General features: G+C 48.0%; 1 long non-coding RNA gene across 1 annotated transcript; it reads left to right on the top strand.

Moving 5' to 3' along the window:
- The first annotated feature begins 161 nt into the window (after positions 1 to 161).
- Positions 162 to 13,425, top strand: LOC129715479 (uncharacterized). Its single transcript, XR_008726506.1, has 3 exons — positions 162 to 277; positions 10,546 to 10,733; positions 12,771 to 13,425. It is a non-coding gene; the product is annotated as an uncharacterized LOC129715479 (long non-coding RNA).
- The last annotated feature ends 1,889 nt before the right edge of the window (positions 13,426 to 15,314 follow it).

The following is a 15,314-nucleotide window of genomic DNA, read 5'->3' as shown; positions in this document are numbered from 1 at the left end:
GCTCACGCCACGCGTGACGCACAGCGGCCGCGTAACCCCGCCCCCACGCCACGTGACCTCACCCCATGGTCCAGGTGTGTGTGTGGGGGAGGGGAGGGGGGAGGGGGAGGAGCATCTGATGCTGGTTTAACAAAGGTCTTTGTTTTGCACCACACTAGACACAGACACACAATGCTGGAGTAACTCAGTGGGACATGCAACATCTCTGGAGCACGTAGATCTGTGCACTTTCAGTCTGTATTAGTAAACCATCATCTGCAGTTCCTTGTATTGGAAAGTAAGTTACTCCAGTCTATCTTCCTATATATATATACAGTAAAATATATCAATATAAGCTGAAGTTACTCACCAGAGAGATGGAATTATAAACAAAAAAATCAAGATTATAACTGACATTCTCGGAAGCTCTACATAGGTGCAGGAGTAGAGGCCATTCGGCCCTTCGAGCCTACATCGCCATTCAATATGATCATGGCTGGTCAACCAACTCAGTATCCTGTACCTGCCTTCTCTCCATACCCCTTGATCACTTTAGCCACATATAACTCCCTCTTAAATATAGCCAATGAACTGTGTGGCCTCAACTACCTTCTGTGGCAGAGAGTTCCACAGATTCACCACTCTCTGTGTGTGAAAAATGTTTCTCTCATCTCGGTCCTAAAAGATTTCCCCCTTATCCTTAAACAGTGACCCCCTTGTTCTGGACTTCCCCAACATCGGGAACAATCTTCCTGTATCTAGCCTGTCCAACCCCTTAAGAATTTTGTATGTTTCTATAAGAAACCCCCCCCCCTCAATCTTCTAAAATCTAGCGAGTACAAGCCGAGTCTATCCAGTCTTTCTTCATAAGAAAGTCCTGCCATCCCAGGAATCAGTCTGGTGAACCTTCTCTGTACTCCCTCTATGGCAGGCTTGTAGGTTAATTAAAACGTGCAGGCTTGTAGGTAAGTTTCTATAAGAAAGAACTGCAAACACTGGTTTACACCGAAGATAGACACAAAAAGCTGAAGTTACTCACCAGAGAGATGGAATTATAAACAAAAAAAAATCAAAATTATAAACTGACATTCTCAGAAGCTCTACATAGGTTCCTTTGCGTCGAATTGTCGTGTTCACACATATTTAACCCCACATCTGTGGCTCCATAGCATGATGTCCCTTCCATCATTTGAGTGGCGTCGCCACCACACTTGAAAAGGGTGCAGAGAAGATTCACAAGGAAGTTGCCGGGACTCGAGGGTCTGAGCTACAGGGAGAGGTTGAGCAGCCTGGGACTCTATTCCTTGGAGCGCAGGAGGATGAGGGTTGATCTTATAGTGGTGTGTAAAATCATGAGAGTAATACATCGGGTAGAGTCTCTTGCCCAGAGTAAGGGAATGGGAAAGATTGAACAGGAATCTGAGGGGTAACTTTTTTATACAAAGGCCGGTGGGTGTATGAAACGAGCTGCCGAAGGAGGTAGTTGAGCCCAAAGATCCTATAGCGGGGCTATAGCCGGCAGATAAGTACAGCTGGGACATGATGGCCGGTATGTGTCGCTAGAATTTAGAAGATTGAGGGGGGATCTTATAGAAACTTACATAGGAGTTGGACAGGCTAGATGCAGGCAGATTGTTCCCGATGTTGGGGAAGTCCAGAACAAGGGGCCACACAGTTTAAGGATCAGGGGGAAGTCTTTTAGGACCGAGATGAGAAAATCATTTTTTACACAGAGAGTGGTGAATCTGTGGAATTCTCTGCCACTGAACGTAGTTGAGGCCAGTTCATTGGCTATATTTAAGAGGGAGTTAGATGTTGCCCTTGTGGTTAAAGGGATCAGGGGGTATGGAGAGAAGGCAGGTACAGGATACTGAGTTGGATGATCAGCCATGATCATATTGAATTTTAAAAAATGTTAAAAGGTCAGACGGGCTGCAGGGGCCGCAGCCGCGAGGTGCCGCCATACTAGAACTTGATGGGCCAAATGGCCTAATTCAACTCCTATCACTAGTGACCTGTGACCTTATGACTTTGTTTGTATGTTATCTGGACAAATCCTACTGTCATTAAAAATGTCATTAAAACCTCCTTCTTTCATCTCCGCAACATCGCCAAACTCAGACCCTCTCTCACACCTCCCGCTGCTGAAAGACTAATCCATGCCTTCATCTCCTCCCGACTGAACTACTGCAACTCACTTCTCCTTGGCATCAGCTCCACCTACATCAACCGACTCCAACTGGTCCAGAACGCAGCCGCCCGACTCACCACCCACACCAAATCCTGACATCACATCACTCCAGTCCTCAAACAACTTCACTGGCTTCCCATCTCCCACCGGATCACCTACAAAATCCTGATCCTCACCTACAAAGCCCGCCACCATCTGGCCCCCCTATATCTCACTGACCTCCTCTCCCCCTACCAACCTTCACGGTCCCTCAGATCCACATCAGCCGGTCTCCTCTCCATCCACAAGTCCAACCTCCGCAGTTTTGGGGACAGAGCCTTCTCCAGGGCAGCTCCCAGGCTCTGGAACTCCCTCCCCCAACTGATCCGCAATTCCGTGTCCCTCACCATCTTCCAGTCCCGCCTCAAGAACGTGGTTGCGGCGCTAGCGCGTGACTTCACGCATCTCCACGCCCCCCTCACACGTGACCCTGGTGTGAACCGCCCCCCCGTGCACGTGACCCTGCTCACGCTCACGCCACAGCACAGCCTCAGACCCATCTCTTCACCTCTGCCTATCCTTAGCCCCACGTCCCCCTCCCTTTTCATCTGTGCACTAATTGCCTCATATTGTGTTTTGTATTGAATTCTGTCTTTAATTTGTGTACTAGTCATGTCTCTACTATTTATTTCATTCCCCTTACATGTTTTCCTCTACTTGCTAAATTGTTGTAAGGTGTCCTTGAGCCTCTTGAAAGGCGCCCATAAATAAAATTTATTATTATTATTATTATGACCTTGCCTGAATACCATCAAAATCCACACATGTATTTAACATGTTGTTAAACTGGAAAGGGTGCAGAGAATATTTACAAGAAGGTACACAAAAATGCTGGAGCGATACGGAGCGAAGGAAATAGTCAACGTTTCGGGCCGAAACCCTTCTTCAGACTGATAGGGGATGGGTGGAGGCGGGGAGAAGAAAGGTGTCTCAGCACTTCATCCCCCCCTCCCATTCTGTATCCGACCTCTCTGTCCTGGGCCTCCTCCATGGCCAGAGTGAGCAACACCGGAAATTGGAGGAACAGCATCTCATATTCCACTTGGGAAGTCTGCATCCTGGGGGCATGAACATTGAATTCTCACAATTCTGTTAACTCTTGCTGTCTCCTCCCCTTCCTATCTCTCCCTCAGCCCTCGGGCTCCTCCTCCTCCTCCTTTTTCCTTTCTTCTCCCCGCCTCCCCCACCCGCTATCAGTCTGAAGAAGGATTTTGGCCCGAAACGTTGCCTATCTCCTTCGCTCCATAGATGCTGCTGCACCCGCTGAGTTTCTCCAGCAATTTTGTGTACCTTCGATTTTCCAGCATCTGCAGTTCCTTCTTCAACACAAAAGATTTACGAGGATGTGTAGGAAAGAACTGCAAATGCTGGCATATCAAACATGGACACAAAGTGCTGGAGTAACTCAGCGGCTGAGGCAGCATATCTGGAGATGCATCTCTTGAGTTTGCAGAATGGCCTCGACCTGAAACGTCGCCCATTCCCTCTCTCCAGAGATGCTGCCTGTCCCGCAGATTTACGAGAATGTTGCCGGGACCCGAGGGCCTGAGCTACAGGGAGTGGTTTAGGCTGGGACTCTATTCCTTGAAGCACAGGAGGATGAGGGGTGATCTTGTACAGGTGTATAAGATCGAGGGGAATGCATAAAGTCTTTAATGCCCCTGTCCCACTTAGGAAACCTGAATAGGGGGCACCGTCCTGTGTGGTATGGCTGCCCAGCCTGCAGCTGTTAGTTTATCACTCTTTTTTTATTTTTAGTGAATTTTAGTGTTTTGTTTTTGGAGTTCTAGTCTTTTTTATGTGGGGGGTGGGGGGAGGAAGGGGGCAACTGCTTTTCAGGGTCCCTACCTGGTCGGAGAGGCAGCTTTTCTCCGGGCTGCAATTTCGACCCATGCTCGCGGCCTACCAGCAGGCCTGGTGCGGCGTTTCCTGAGGGGATCGCCTAGAACCTCGGCTTCAGCGGCGGCACAGTGCTGGAGCGCTATCGCGGAGCGGAGCGGGCGATGCGTTGCCTGGGTCGCCGCGCTGGAGGTCCGGTGAGCTGAAGACCACCGAGAAAAACATCGCGGAGCTGCGGGTCCGTGGAGCGGCCAGCTGCGGGCGGCGGCGCCGAACTTAACATCGGGAGCCTGGGATCTCTCGCTGAGATCGCCAGTGGTGGAGCTAACTTCCGGCGCGGCCTTGTTGGCTTCGGAAGCCGCGGCCTCCGGTAAGGGAAGCGGCCGTTCCAGGTGTCCCAAGCCGCTGAGAGGATTCTCCCAACGCCGGAGCACCATTATCCGGCGAGAACGGCCTGGAACATCGGGCCTCCGTAAAGGCAACTGTGGAGGGCTCAATAGGCACGACTATGGGTGGGCATGGGATGGGGACTGTGTAGATCAGTGCATGCTCCTTTAACATAGTGACCTCACCACTACTAACCACTCCCCATTATCTTCAGTATAATTGTAGCCTCCCCACCTCTATCTCTCTCATTAGCTCCAGTGACAGACCACGGACTACAAGGGTACCATATACTGCTGGTCCCGCCAGCATTTGCTGCTGGTCGACGGTACCACTGCTACTCCTGGTCCCCCCTCGCCTGCCTCGCCCGCCAGCGTGCCCGCGGCGGTGCCCGTTTCTCCTTGTCCTCCCTCTCCTGCGCGTTCTCCTGCCCGTTCCCCCGTCACCGCTCCTGCTCTCGTCCCTGCCATTCCTTCGGAGGAGGGGGAGGGCGGGCTGCATTCCCGCTCCGGGCGGTTGGTCAAGCCGCCTGTACGTTACGCGGAGTTTACTTGAATGTTTAACTGTTTCCTGCCGGTGTACGCGCGGGTTTGTTTCTAGCGTATGAGTCGTGGTCGCGCTGTCACTGTTGTAATGCTTTGTTTTCCAAGGGGAAGGATGTAGATCAGTGCATGCCATTTTAACATAGTGACCTCACCACTACTAACCATTCCCCATTATCTACAGTACAACTGTAGTCTCCCCACCTCTATCTCTCTCTCTAGCTCCAGTGACAGACCACGGACAGCTAGGGCACGGTGTGTGTATTATAATAATGTTTTAAATAAACTAGTAGGTAAGACATCGTGTGTTTGACAAGTCTTTACAGTCTGGCCTTTATGCCTTTTCTGGTGGGAGCCATTGTGGGGGGATGTTTTTGTGTTTGAGTTTCTTTATTGCTGTTGTGCCTGTGTTCTTTCTTTGTGTGTTGCATTGGCAAGAAGCATTTCACTACACCTAGGTGTATGTGAACAATCAAATAACCTTTGAACCTTTGAACGGAAACCTCTGGAGACTTTGCGCCCCACCCAAGGTTTCCGTGCGGATCCCGGGTGGATGCCTGAGGTTGCAGGTAGTGGAAGCAGGTAGGGAGACTGACGAAAACCTCCGGGAACCTCCAGGAACCGCACGGAAACCTTGGGTGGGGCCCAAAGTCTCCAGAGGTTTCCGTTCAAGTCTCCTAAGTGGGACAGCCCCATAAGTGGGTCTTTTAGTGGAATCGAGAACCAGAGGATGTTATTTAAGGTGAGGGGGGGAAAGATTTAATAGGGGCAACATTTTCACTGTAAATGGTTCTGGGCGTATGGAATGAGCTGCTGGAGGAGGTAGCTGAGGCAGGGACCATCCCAACGTTTAAGAAACATTTCGACAGGTACATGGATAGAACAGGTTTGGAGGGTTATGGGCTAATGCAAGCAGGTGGGACGAGTGTAAATGGGACATGTTGGCCGGTGTGTGCACAAACTCTTCCAACCGTGTCACTTCCAAAGTTTCATGAAGTTGTTACACAATGTCCCCGTTCTTGGTACTCTGTGCCAAGGCCGATGTAGGTAGGCCACCTCACAAAGCCTTCGGCACCAACCAGTCTACACGGGGCATGGCCAAGCTGGCCATCCGCGGGTCACGGCACCAGGCGGAAGAGGACTCTGCCCAAGCCGGCTGCCTGCCTCTTTTGCGGAGTTATGTCCACACCCGGGTGATGTTCGAGAGTGTCTATGCACTGTCCACGGGCATCCTGGGGGATTTCTGGGACTGCTGGGGGTGGAATGCATCCTTGACAAGGATTGTAACATAGTTGTATAGTTGTTTATTTTATTGTGCTGTAAATATTATTTGTAACAATTTTTTTTTTTTTTCCTACCGCGGAACACTGGATAGACTCGGCTTGTACTCGCTAGAATTTAGAAGATTGAGGGGGGATCTTATAGACACTTACACAATTCTTAAGGGGTAGGACAGGCTAGATGCAGGAAGATTGTTCCCGATGTTGGGGAAGTCCAGAACAAGGGGCCACACACAGTTTAAGGATAAGGGGGAAATCTTTTAGGACCAAGATGAGAAAAACATTTTCTTTTCACACAGAGAGTGGTGAATCGGTGGAATTCTCTGCCACAGAAGGTAGTTGAGGCCACACAGTTCATTGGCTATATTTAAGAGGGAGTTAGATGTGGCCCTTGTGGCTAAAGGGATCAGGGGGTATGGAGAGAAGGCAGGTACAGGATACTGAGTTGGATGATCAGCCATGATCATATTGAATGGCGGCGCAGGCTCGAAGGGCCGAATGGCCTGCTCCTGCACCTATTTTCTATGTTTCTATGTTTCTATGAACAGCGGGCCGATGACTGAGTAACCGTCTGGTAGACGGAGGCTCAGTCACCGCGGGCCACAGTAGCACGGGGAACACACACGAAGGCACGTCGGCCATAAGGTCATAAGTGTGTAGGAAGGATCAGCAGTTGCTGGTTTCAATCAAAGTGAACTGCCCCAGCCCCAGCCCCAGCCCCCAACCTACACTGGAATTTAAAGGACAGAAACATAGAAGCATAGAAGATTTACAGTTATGTTGTGTTGTGGATCTCAAGGGCGGGGGAATACATTTCTGGATGGTGGGGGGAAAAGGTTTGTGGTCTGAATGACTAAATTAGAACATAGAGCCCAGAACGTCCAGCGCAGGAACAGGCCCATCAGCCCACATTGTCAGTGTCTCTTAAACGCCACTATCGCACCTGCCTCCACCACCATGCCTGGAGGCGCGTTCCAACCTTAGTTTAGGTTTGTTATTGCCACGAGTATCGAACTACAGTGACAAGCATCGTTCTGCATGCTATCCAATCAAATCAGATAATACTAAACGTAAATGCAATCGAGTCAAACTCAAGTACAACAGGTAGAGTAAAGGGGAAAATACAGAGCGCAGAATATAGTTCTCAGCATTGTAGCGCACCAGGTCCAGAGAAAATCCAATATCCACGATAGGGTAGTGGTGTATCGGACAGTACCATAGATTATGGAAGGAGCGTTCAGAAGCCTGATAACAGAGGGGAAGAAGCTGTTCCTGAGTCTGGTGGTGCGCGCTTTCAAACTTATGTCTATGAATCTGTGGAATTCATTGCCAAGTCTTTGGGTATTTTTAAGGCCAAGGTTGACAAATTCTTGATCCGTGCAGGTGGAGAAGGCAGGAGAATTGGTTTGAGAGGACAAGATAGATCGGCCATGATTGAATGGCGGAGTAGACTCGATCAGCCGAATGGCCTACTTGTACTCCCGTGACTTATGATTAGAGGCGTTGGTCTGCCTTCTTGGCTTGGTTTAGATCAGAGATACAGCGCGGAAACAGGCACTTTGGCCCACCGTGTCCCCATGACCAGCAACCCCCCCCCCCAAATTAAAAATATCCTGCACACACTAAGGACAATTTACATTAATGCCAAGTCAATTAACATACAAACCTGTACGTCTTTGGAGTGTGGGGGGAAAACGAGGATCTCAGGGAAAACCCACGCAGGTCGTGGGGAGAACGTACAAATTCCGTACAGACAAGCACCCGTAGTCAGGATTGAACCCAAGACTCTGGCGCTGTAATGTCCCTGTCCCGCTTAGCAAACCTGAACGGAAACCTCTGGAGACTTTGCGCCCCACCCAAGGTTTCTGTGCGGTTCCCGGAGGTTTTTGTCAGTCTCCCTACCTGCTTCCACTACTGGCAACCTCCGGCAACCACCTGCAACCTCCGGGAACCGCACGGAAACCTTGGGTGGGGTGCAAAGTCTCCACAGGTTTCCGTTCAGGTTTCCTAAGTGGGACAGGGGCATTAGTCTACAGCTACGCCACTGTGCCGCCCACTGTTGCCTCAACTATGGGGGGCCAGCACACACTTAAAGGGCTGAACGGCCTTCCACGACGCTCCCACCCCCCTGCTGCCACTTGTCTGGCATTGGCTTATTCCACGGACCTTGGTTCAGGAACAGCTCCATCCATCCGCAACAAATTGTAGGGAATTGTGGACTCAGCCGAGACCATCGCTTGAACCAACCTCCCCTTCCATTGACTCCATCTACACACCACTCTGCCTCGGCAAGGCCAGCAGCATAATCAAGGACCAGTCACACCCTGGCCATTGCCATTGCCTCTTCTCCCCTCTCCCATCGGGCGAAAGGTATAGAAGTGTGAAAACGAACGCACACCTCCAGATTCAGAGACAGTTTCTTCCCAGCTGTTATCAGGCAACTGAACCATCCTACCACCAACTAGAGAGAAGTTCAAATCTCCCATCTAACTCATTGGAGACCCTCGGGCTATCTTTAATACTGGTCTATATCTTGCTCAAAACATTATTCCCTTCATCCTGTACCTGGACACTGTGGACGGCTCGATTGTAATCATGTAGAGTCTTTCCGCTGACTGGATAGCACGCAACAAAAAAAGCTTTTCACTGTACCTCAGTACACGTGACACTAAACTAAACCAAACTAGGTATCTAAACCAAGCAGCTTACAACCCAGCGGTATGAATATTAATTTCTCTAACATCAAGTAACCCTTGCTTTCCATCTCTCTCCATCCCTCCCCCATCCTAGTTCGCCAACTACTTTCACTGCCCCCCTGATTAAATTTTACTTATTATACGCCCCATTGTCACCTTCCCCTCCAGTCAACAATGAACCATTTTCCTTGAACGTCATCCCCTTTGCTCTGTCCTTTTCTCACCTCCCCCTTCCGTATCTCTGTGTCTCCCTCCCCTCTCTCTGACACTGAGTCTGAAGAAGGATCTGGACCCGAAACCTCACCCATTCCTTCCCTCCAAGAGATGCTGCCTGTTCCGCTCAATTACTGCAGCGTTTTGTGTCTATCTCCAGAGGAGACCAGCACCTGCAGTTCCTTTCTGCACGAATATCTCTCCTGTTGTAGACGTTCCCGTTTAAAGTCTAGCCCATCTGGTCGTTGTCTAGAGTGTCCGCTCGGCTAACATGCAAGACGTTCTCTGGACGAGACACCCGCAGTTTGATTTTGGCTCAGTGACTGTTCATAAGATCATAAGATCAGTGGCGGACTGGCCAGGGTGTCAGCTTGCCCGATGGCAAGTGGGCCCCTGATGAAGTGGGCCCCCTATATAAAGTGGGCCCCTGATCAAGTGGGCCCCCTTTGTCTCCTGGCAACCAATATTTTTATTCCCAGTCCACCACTGCATAAGATCATAAGTGATAGGAGCAGAATTAGGCCATTCGGCCCATCAAGTCTACTCTGCCATTCAATCATGGCTGATCTATCTCTCCCTCCAAACCCCATTCTCCTGCCTTCTCCCCATAACCCCTGACACCCGTACTAATCAAGAATCTATCCATCTCTGCCTTAAATATATCCACTAACTTGGCCTCCACAGCCGTCTGTGGCAAAGAATTCCACAGATTCACCACCCTCTGACTAAAGAAATTCCTCCTCATCTCCTTTCTAAAAGAACGTCCACAGATGGCTGCTAGCACTATCCGCCACACCAAGAATATATCACACACCAAGAATATATCAGTGGATATATTTAAGCCAGAGAAATATAGATGTGTTTAAGAAGGAACTGCACATGCTGGAAAATCGAAGGTACACATAAATGCTGGAGAAACTCAGCGGGTGCAGCAGCATCTATGGAACGGAGGAAATAGGCAACGTTTCGGGCCGAAACCCTTCTTCAGACTGATTAATAGAAATATAGATTCTTGATTAGTACGGGTGTCAGGGGTTTTGTGTCTATCTTCAGTGATGTGGCCCTTGTGGCTAAAGGGATCAGGGGGTATGGCGAGAAGGCAGGTACAGGATACTGAGTTGGATGATCAGCCATGATCATATTGAATTGTGGTGCAGGCTCGAAGGGCCGAATGGCCTACTCCTGCACCTATTTTCTATGTTTTCTATGTCTCAGTATAGACCAGCATCTGCAGTTCTTTCCTGCATGTGTATCTCTCCTGCTGCAGACTTTACCGTTTAAAGTCTAACCTGTCCAGTCGTTGTCCTAATGGCTAACGAGCAATACGTTCTCTCGACGAGACACCCGTGGTTTGAATTTAGCTCATGCACTGTTCTTTCCAGAGGAGCCTTCACACTTATTAACCGAGGCGGGATCTGTGAGGGAATATAAAGACCTCTCCCTGTCACCAGCCTCACTCACATTGACACAGGAGCGGCAGAGATGATGAAGACAACCTCCTGCTTCCTGTTCGCAGTTCTCACTGTCCTCCTTCTGGTCCATTCCATCGACTGTGAGGAGGAGCTCACTTGTAAGTTTCCATTCTGCCGGCTCTGTTCCAGGGATTGACATGTTGATGATCCCAGGAATGAGTGGGTTAACCTATGATGAGCATTTTCCGGTACTGGGCCTGTACTCGCCGGAGTTTCGAAGGATGGGGGGGAGGAACTCATTGAAACATACAAAATAGTGAAAGGCTTGGATAGAAGCATTGAGTACAGAAGCTGGGATGTAATGTTCAAATTGTACAAGGCATTGGTGAGGCCAATTCTGGAGTATGGTGTACAATTTTGGTCGCCTAATTATTGGAAAGATGTCAACAAAATAGAGAGAGTACAGAGGAGATTTACTAGAATGTTGCCTGGGTTTCAGCAACTAAGTTACAGAGAAAGGTTGAACAAGATAGGTCTTTATTCTTTGGAGCGCAGAAGGTTAAGGGGGGACTTGATAGAGGTATTTAAAATGATGAGCGGGATAGACAGAGTTGACGTGGATAAGCTTTTCCCATTGAGAGTAGGGAAGATTCAAACAAGAGGACATGACTTGAGAATTAAGGGACAGAAGTTTAGGGGTAACATAAGGGGGAACTTCTTTACTCAGAGAGTGGTGGCTGTGTGGAATGAGCTTCCAGTGGAAGTGGTGGAGGCAGGTTCGATTTTATCATTTAAAAATAAATTGGATAGGTATATGGACGGGAAAGGAATGGAGGGTTATGGTCTGAGCGCAGGTAGATGGGACTAGGGGAAAATAAGTGTTCGGCACGGACTTGAAGGGCCGAGGGCCTGTTTCCGTGCTGTAATTGTTATATGGTTATATAGAGTGGGCGTGGAGAGGATGGTTCTATTAGTGGGAGAGTCTAGGACTAGAGATCAGAGCCTCAGAATTAAAGGACATTCTTTTAGGACGAGTGTTGGCGAGAAATTTCTAGAGCCAGAGGGGGTAAACCTGTGGAATTCTTTGCAACAAAAGGCTGTGGAGGCCAAATCAGTGGATATTTTTAAGGCAGAGATAGATAGATTCTTGTTTAAGAAGGAACTGCAGATGCTGGAAAATCGAAGGTACATTTTTGTGTACCTTAGATAGATTCTTGATCGATACGGGTGTCAGAGGTTTTGAGGAGAAGGCAGGAGAATGGGGTAAGTGAATGGCGGAGTAGAATTGTTGAGCCGAGTGGCAGATTAGATGAAGATTATGCTCTGCCCCTTGCTAGCAGTTCGTTCCATCGACTGTGAAGTGAAACTCATGTGTAAGTTTCCATTGTTCCATACCTGCTCTGTTCTTCCACGGGTTTCTGTGTCGACTGTTTTCAGAAGCAGGTGTGGCTCGGAGGTTAATGTGGAGACACAGAGTGCAGAGTAGATGTATGCTGGATCTCCTGGTTGCCAACCATATCAACTCCCCCTCCCATTCCCACGCTGACCTTTCTGTCCTGGGCCTCCTCCATTGCCAGAGTGAGGCCCAGCGCAAATTGGAAGAACAGCACCTCAAATTAGGCAGCTTGCAACCCAGCGGTATGAACATTTAATTCTCAAATTTTTGGTAACTCTATAACCCCTTCCCAACCCACCATCTTTCCCCACAACTGCCCCTGCCCTTTCGGCTTGTACTCACAGAAGATTTAGAAGAGTGAGGGGGGATCTTATAGAAACTTACAAAATTCTTAAGGGGTTGGACAGGCTAGATGCAGGAAGATTGTTCCCGATGTTGGGGAAGTCCAGAATAAGGGGTCACAGTTTAAGAATAAGGGGGAAATCTTTTAGGACCAAGATGAGAAAAACATTTTTCACACAGAGAGTGGTGAATCTGTGGAATTCTCTGCCACAGAAGGTCGTTGAGGCCACAGTTCATTGGCTATATTTAAGAGGGAGTTAGATGTAGCCCTTGTGGCTCAAGGGATCAGGGGGTATGGAGAGAAGGCAGGTACAGGATACTGAGTTGGATGATCAGCCATGATTATATTGAATGGCGGTGCTGGCTCGAAGGGCCGAATGGCCTCTACTCCTGGCCCTATTTTCTATGTTTCTATGTTTCCACACCATCTCTGTAACCCTCCCTATCTGTGTTTCAGTCTGCAAGACGGTGTACGGAGCGTGCAGAGAAGAGCCATGCTATGAGCACGAGGTCGAAAAACCTGGTGACTGCGATATCCACAAGTGTTGTGAGGTTATTCCCATCTCATAGAAGGGGCAAGATGTCTGGAAGATTCTCCAGGACTCCAGCAGTGGGCTCCTCGCCAACTTGTGATGTCACTGTCCACAATGTGTGATTAAAGCCTGCTTCCCCACCATCCCCTTGTCCTCGTCTTGATTCCCATTAGACTTGGAAGGCGGAACAGTACGGCACAGGAACAGGCCCTTCGGCCTGCGCTGTCCATGGTGAACGCGATCCCAAGGTAAACCAATCTACTCTGCCCGCATGTGGACCATGTCCCTCCATTCCCTCCTGTCTCCATTAATAGCCTGTGGAACACCTCTGTGGTATCTGCCTCCACCACTGACGGGCCAGTTGTGTTCATCACAGCTTTGATCTGGACCTTTAAGAGCCTGTCCCACGAGCATGCGACTCCATGCGGCAAGCGCGATCTAACGTGGTCGCTTGAGCCGTACGGCCTCGCAGGGCCGGTCCCACTTCGATCGCCGGAGCCGTATGGAGTTGTGCGGAGCTGTTCCCGACATCGCGCGGGGCTCCGAAAAACTGACCGTGTTCAAAAATTCCGTGCGACAATGGCCTTCCGGCCCGCAGCCGCCTCAACGCCGTATGCACCGCCTCGATACTGTACGTCACGCGCAAACTTCCCGCGGACTTCGCTCGAACTTCATGTCACTCACTCGACCACCACGTGGCCCCCGCTTCTGGTTTGGTCAAACTTGCCGCATGCGATGGGACAGGCCCTTTAGGTCGCACTTGCCGCATGGAGTCGCATGCTCGTGGGACAGGCCCTTTAGAGACCGAGGGGGTGACCTGACCGAAGTACATTAACCCTCATTATTCCACACCTCGTTAGAACGGATTTCAGTTACAGCAGAATGTCACCTTAAAAACACAGGCTGCTAGTTACACTGCGGAGGCATTTAAATTAGCAAGGCAAACAAATAGACAAGCTATTGAAATTGTCAAGGCATTGACATTGAAAGGGCTTTGATATTGACAAAGCATTGAAACAGACGAAGCAATTGAAAAGGCAATAAAATGAAGAAGGCATTGAAATTGAAAAGGCATTGATATTGACAAGGCATTGACAAAGAGGTTAGGCAATGAAATCGAAATGGCAGTGAAATTGACAAGGCATTCAAATTGACAAGGCATTGACATTGACAAATAACAATGACAAGCAATTGCTCACATTGACAAACAAAGTAATGAACAACCTTTAGTATTTTTAGCTTGCAGTACCAAAAATATATTTTTTAGCTGTTAAAAGGAACTTTGTATTTGCAATCAGCTCGTTGCTTCACAGAATAACCGCTGGGTGTAAAGGAAAATAAAAACAAACTGTTCCCTTACCCCAATAACGAGGGTTTACTGCATATATAAAATAACGTGAGGTATTGATAGAGTGGAGACGCAGACTCTTTTCCCCCAGAGTGGATAGGTCAAGTGTTAAAGGGCCAGTGGGGGCAAAAGTTTAAAGTATTTTTACTTGGCATGTGCCTGGTACAAAGTTCCTTTTAACAGCTGAAAATGCATCTGTGTTAATGCACGCTAGAATTACTGAAGGATGTCTGTTACATTGTTTAACAAGGTTGTGGCAATGAGAACAATTGCTTGGCTGTTTCAATGTTGTCACTTTTCATAGCTTTTCAATGTCAAACCCATGTTAATGTCAATGGCGGGGAGGGAGGTGGTGGAGCATATACAATAGCAACATCTTTCTTTCTTTTAAAATCTTTTTATTGTTTTTTTTCCAAAAAAAGCAAACATAAAACATTTTAAAAAAGAGCAAAAAGGATAATGATAAACAAAATAATGGTATTGATACATAGGGATCAGGATGACATTAATAACAGATATAACCTAATATGAGACCAATGTCAAAATACACAATGAATATAGACCTCCCGTCTCTATGCAAATATAATTAAATCTTTAAAAGGAAACTTATAAATGTAAAAAAACCACAAAGATAAAAAGACAAAAAGAAAAAGAAAAAAGGAAAAAAACAAAATCCCCTAAACTAAAGAAAGAAAAAAAAAGAAAAATTAATAATAATAAAATACGAATAAAATTAAAATAATTTAAAACAAAGCAAAGCAAAATCGAATCTGAACTGAGTATTTCAACAATTTAAGTCTGTTTATCGTCAAGTCCGTTCCACCCTATAGAGGTAGAATAGTTTTTATAATGGTTATAGAGGGAGCAATTTCTGTTGTATGAAAGTGTTCAATAAATGTCCCCCACGTCTTATCAAATTTAACCAAGGGTTCAACAATGTCACTCCTGATTTTGTCTAAGTTTAAACATGATATAGTTTCCGAATACCACTGGAGTGTGGTCAGAGGGTTGGAGTCTTTCCGTTTAAATAAAATCTTCTGGCAATTAATGTGGTAAAAGCAATCAACAATGGGCGGAGCGGAACAAATCTAACATTGGTAGCCCAAAAATCGCAGTAATA

This window comes from Leucoraja erinacea, unplaced genomic scaffold (assembly GCF_028641065.1).
Source record: "Leucoraja erinacea ecotype New England unplaced genomic scaffold, Leri_hhj_1 Leri_119S, whole genome shotgun sequence".
NCBI classification, from domain to species: Eukaryota; Metazoa; Chordata; class Chondrichthyes; order Rajiformes; family Rajidae; genus Leucoraja; species Leucoraja erinaceus.
This window is presented reverse-complemented; position numbering and strand designations above follow the sequence as displayed.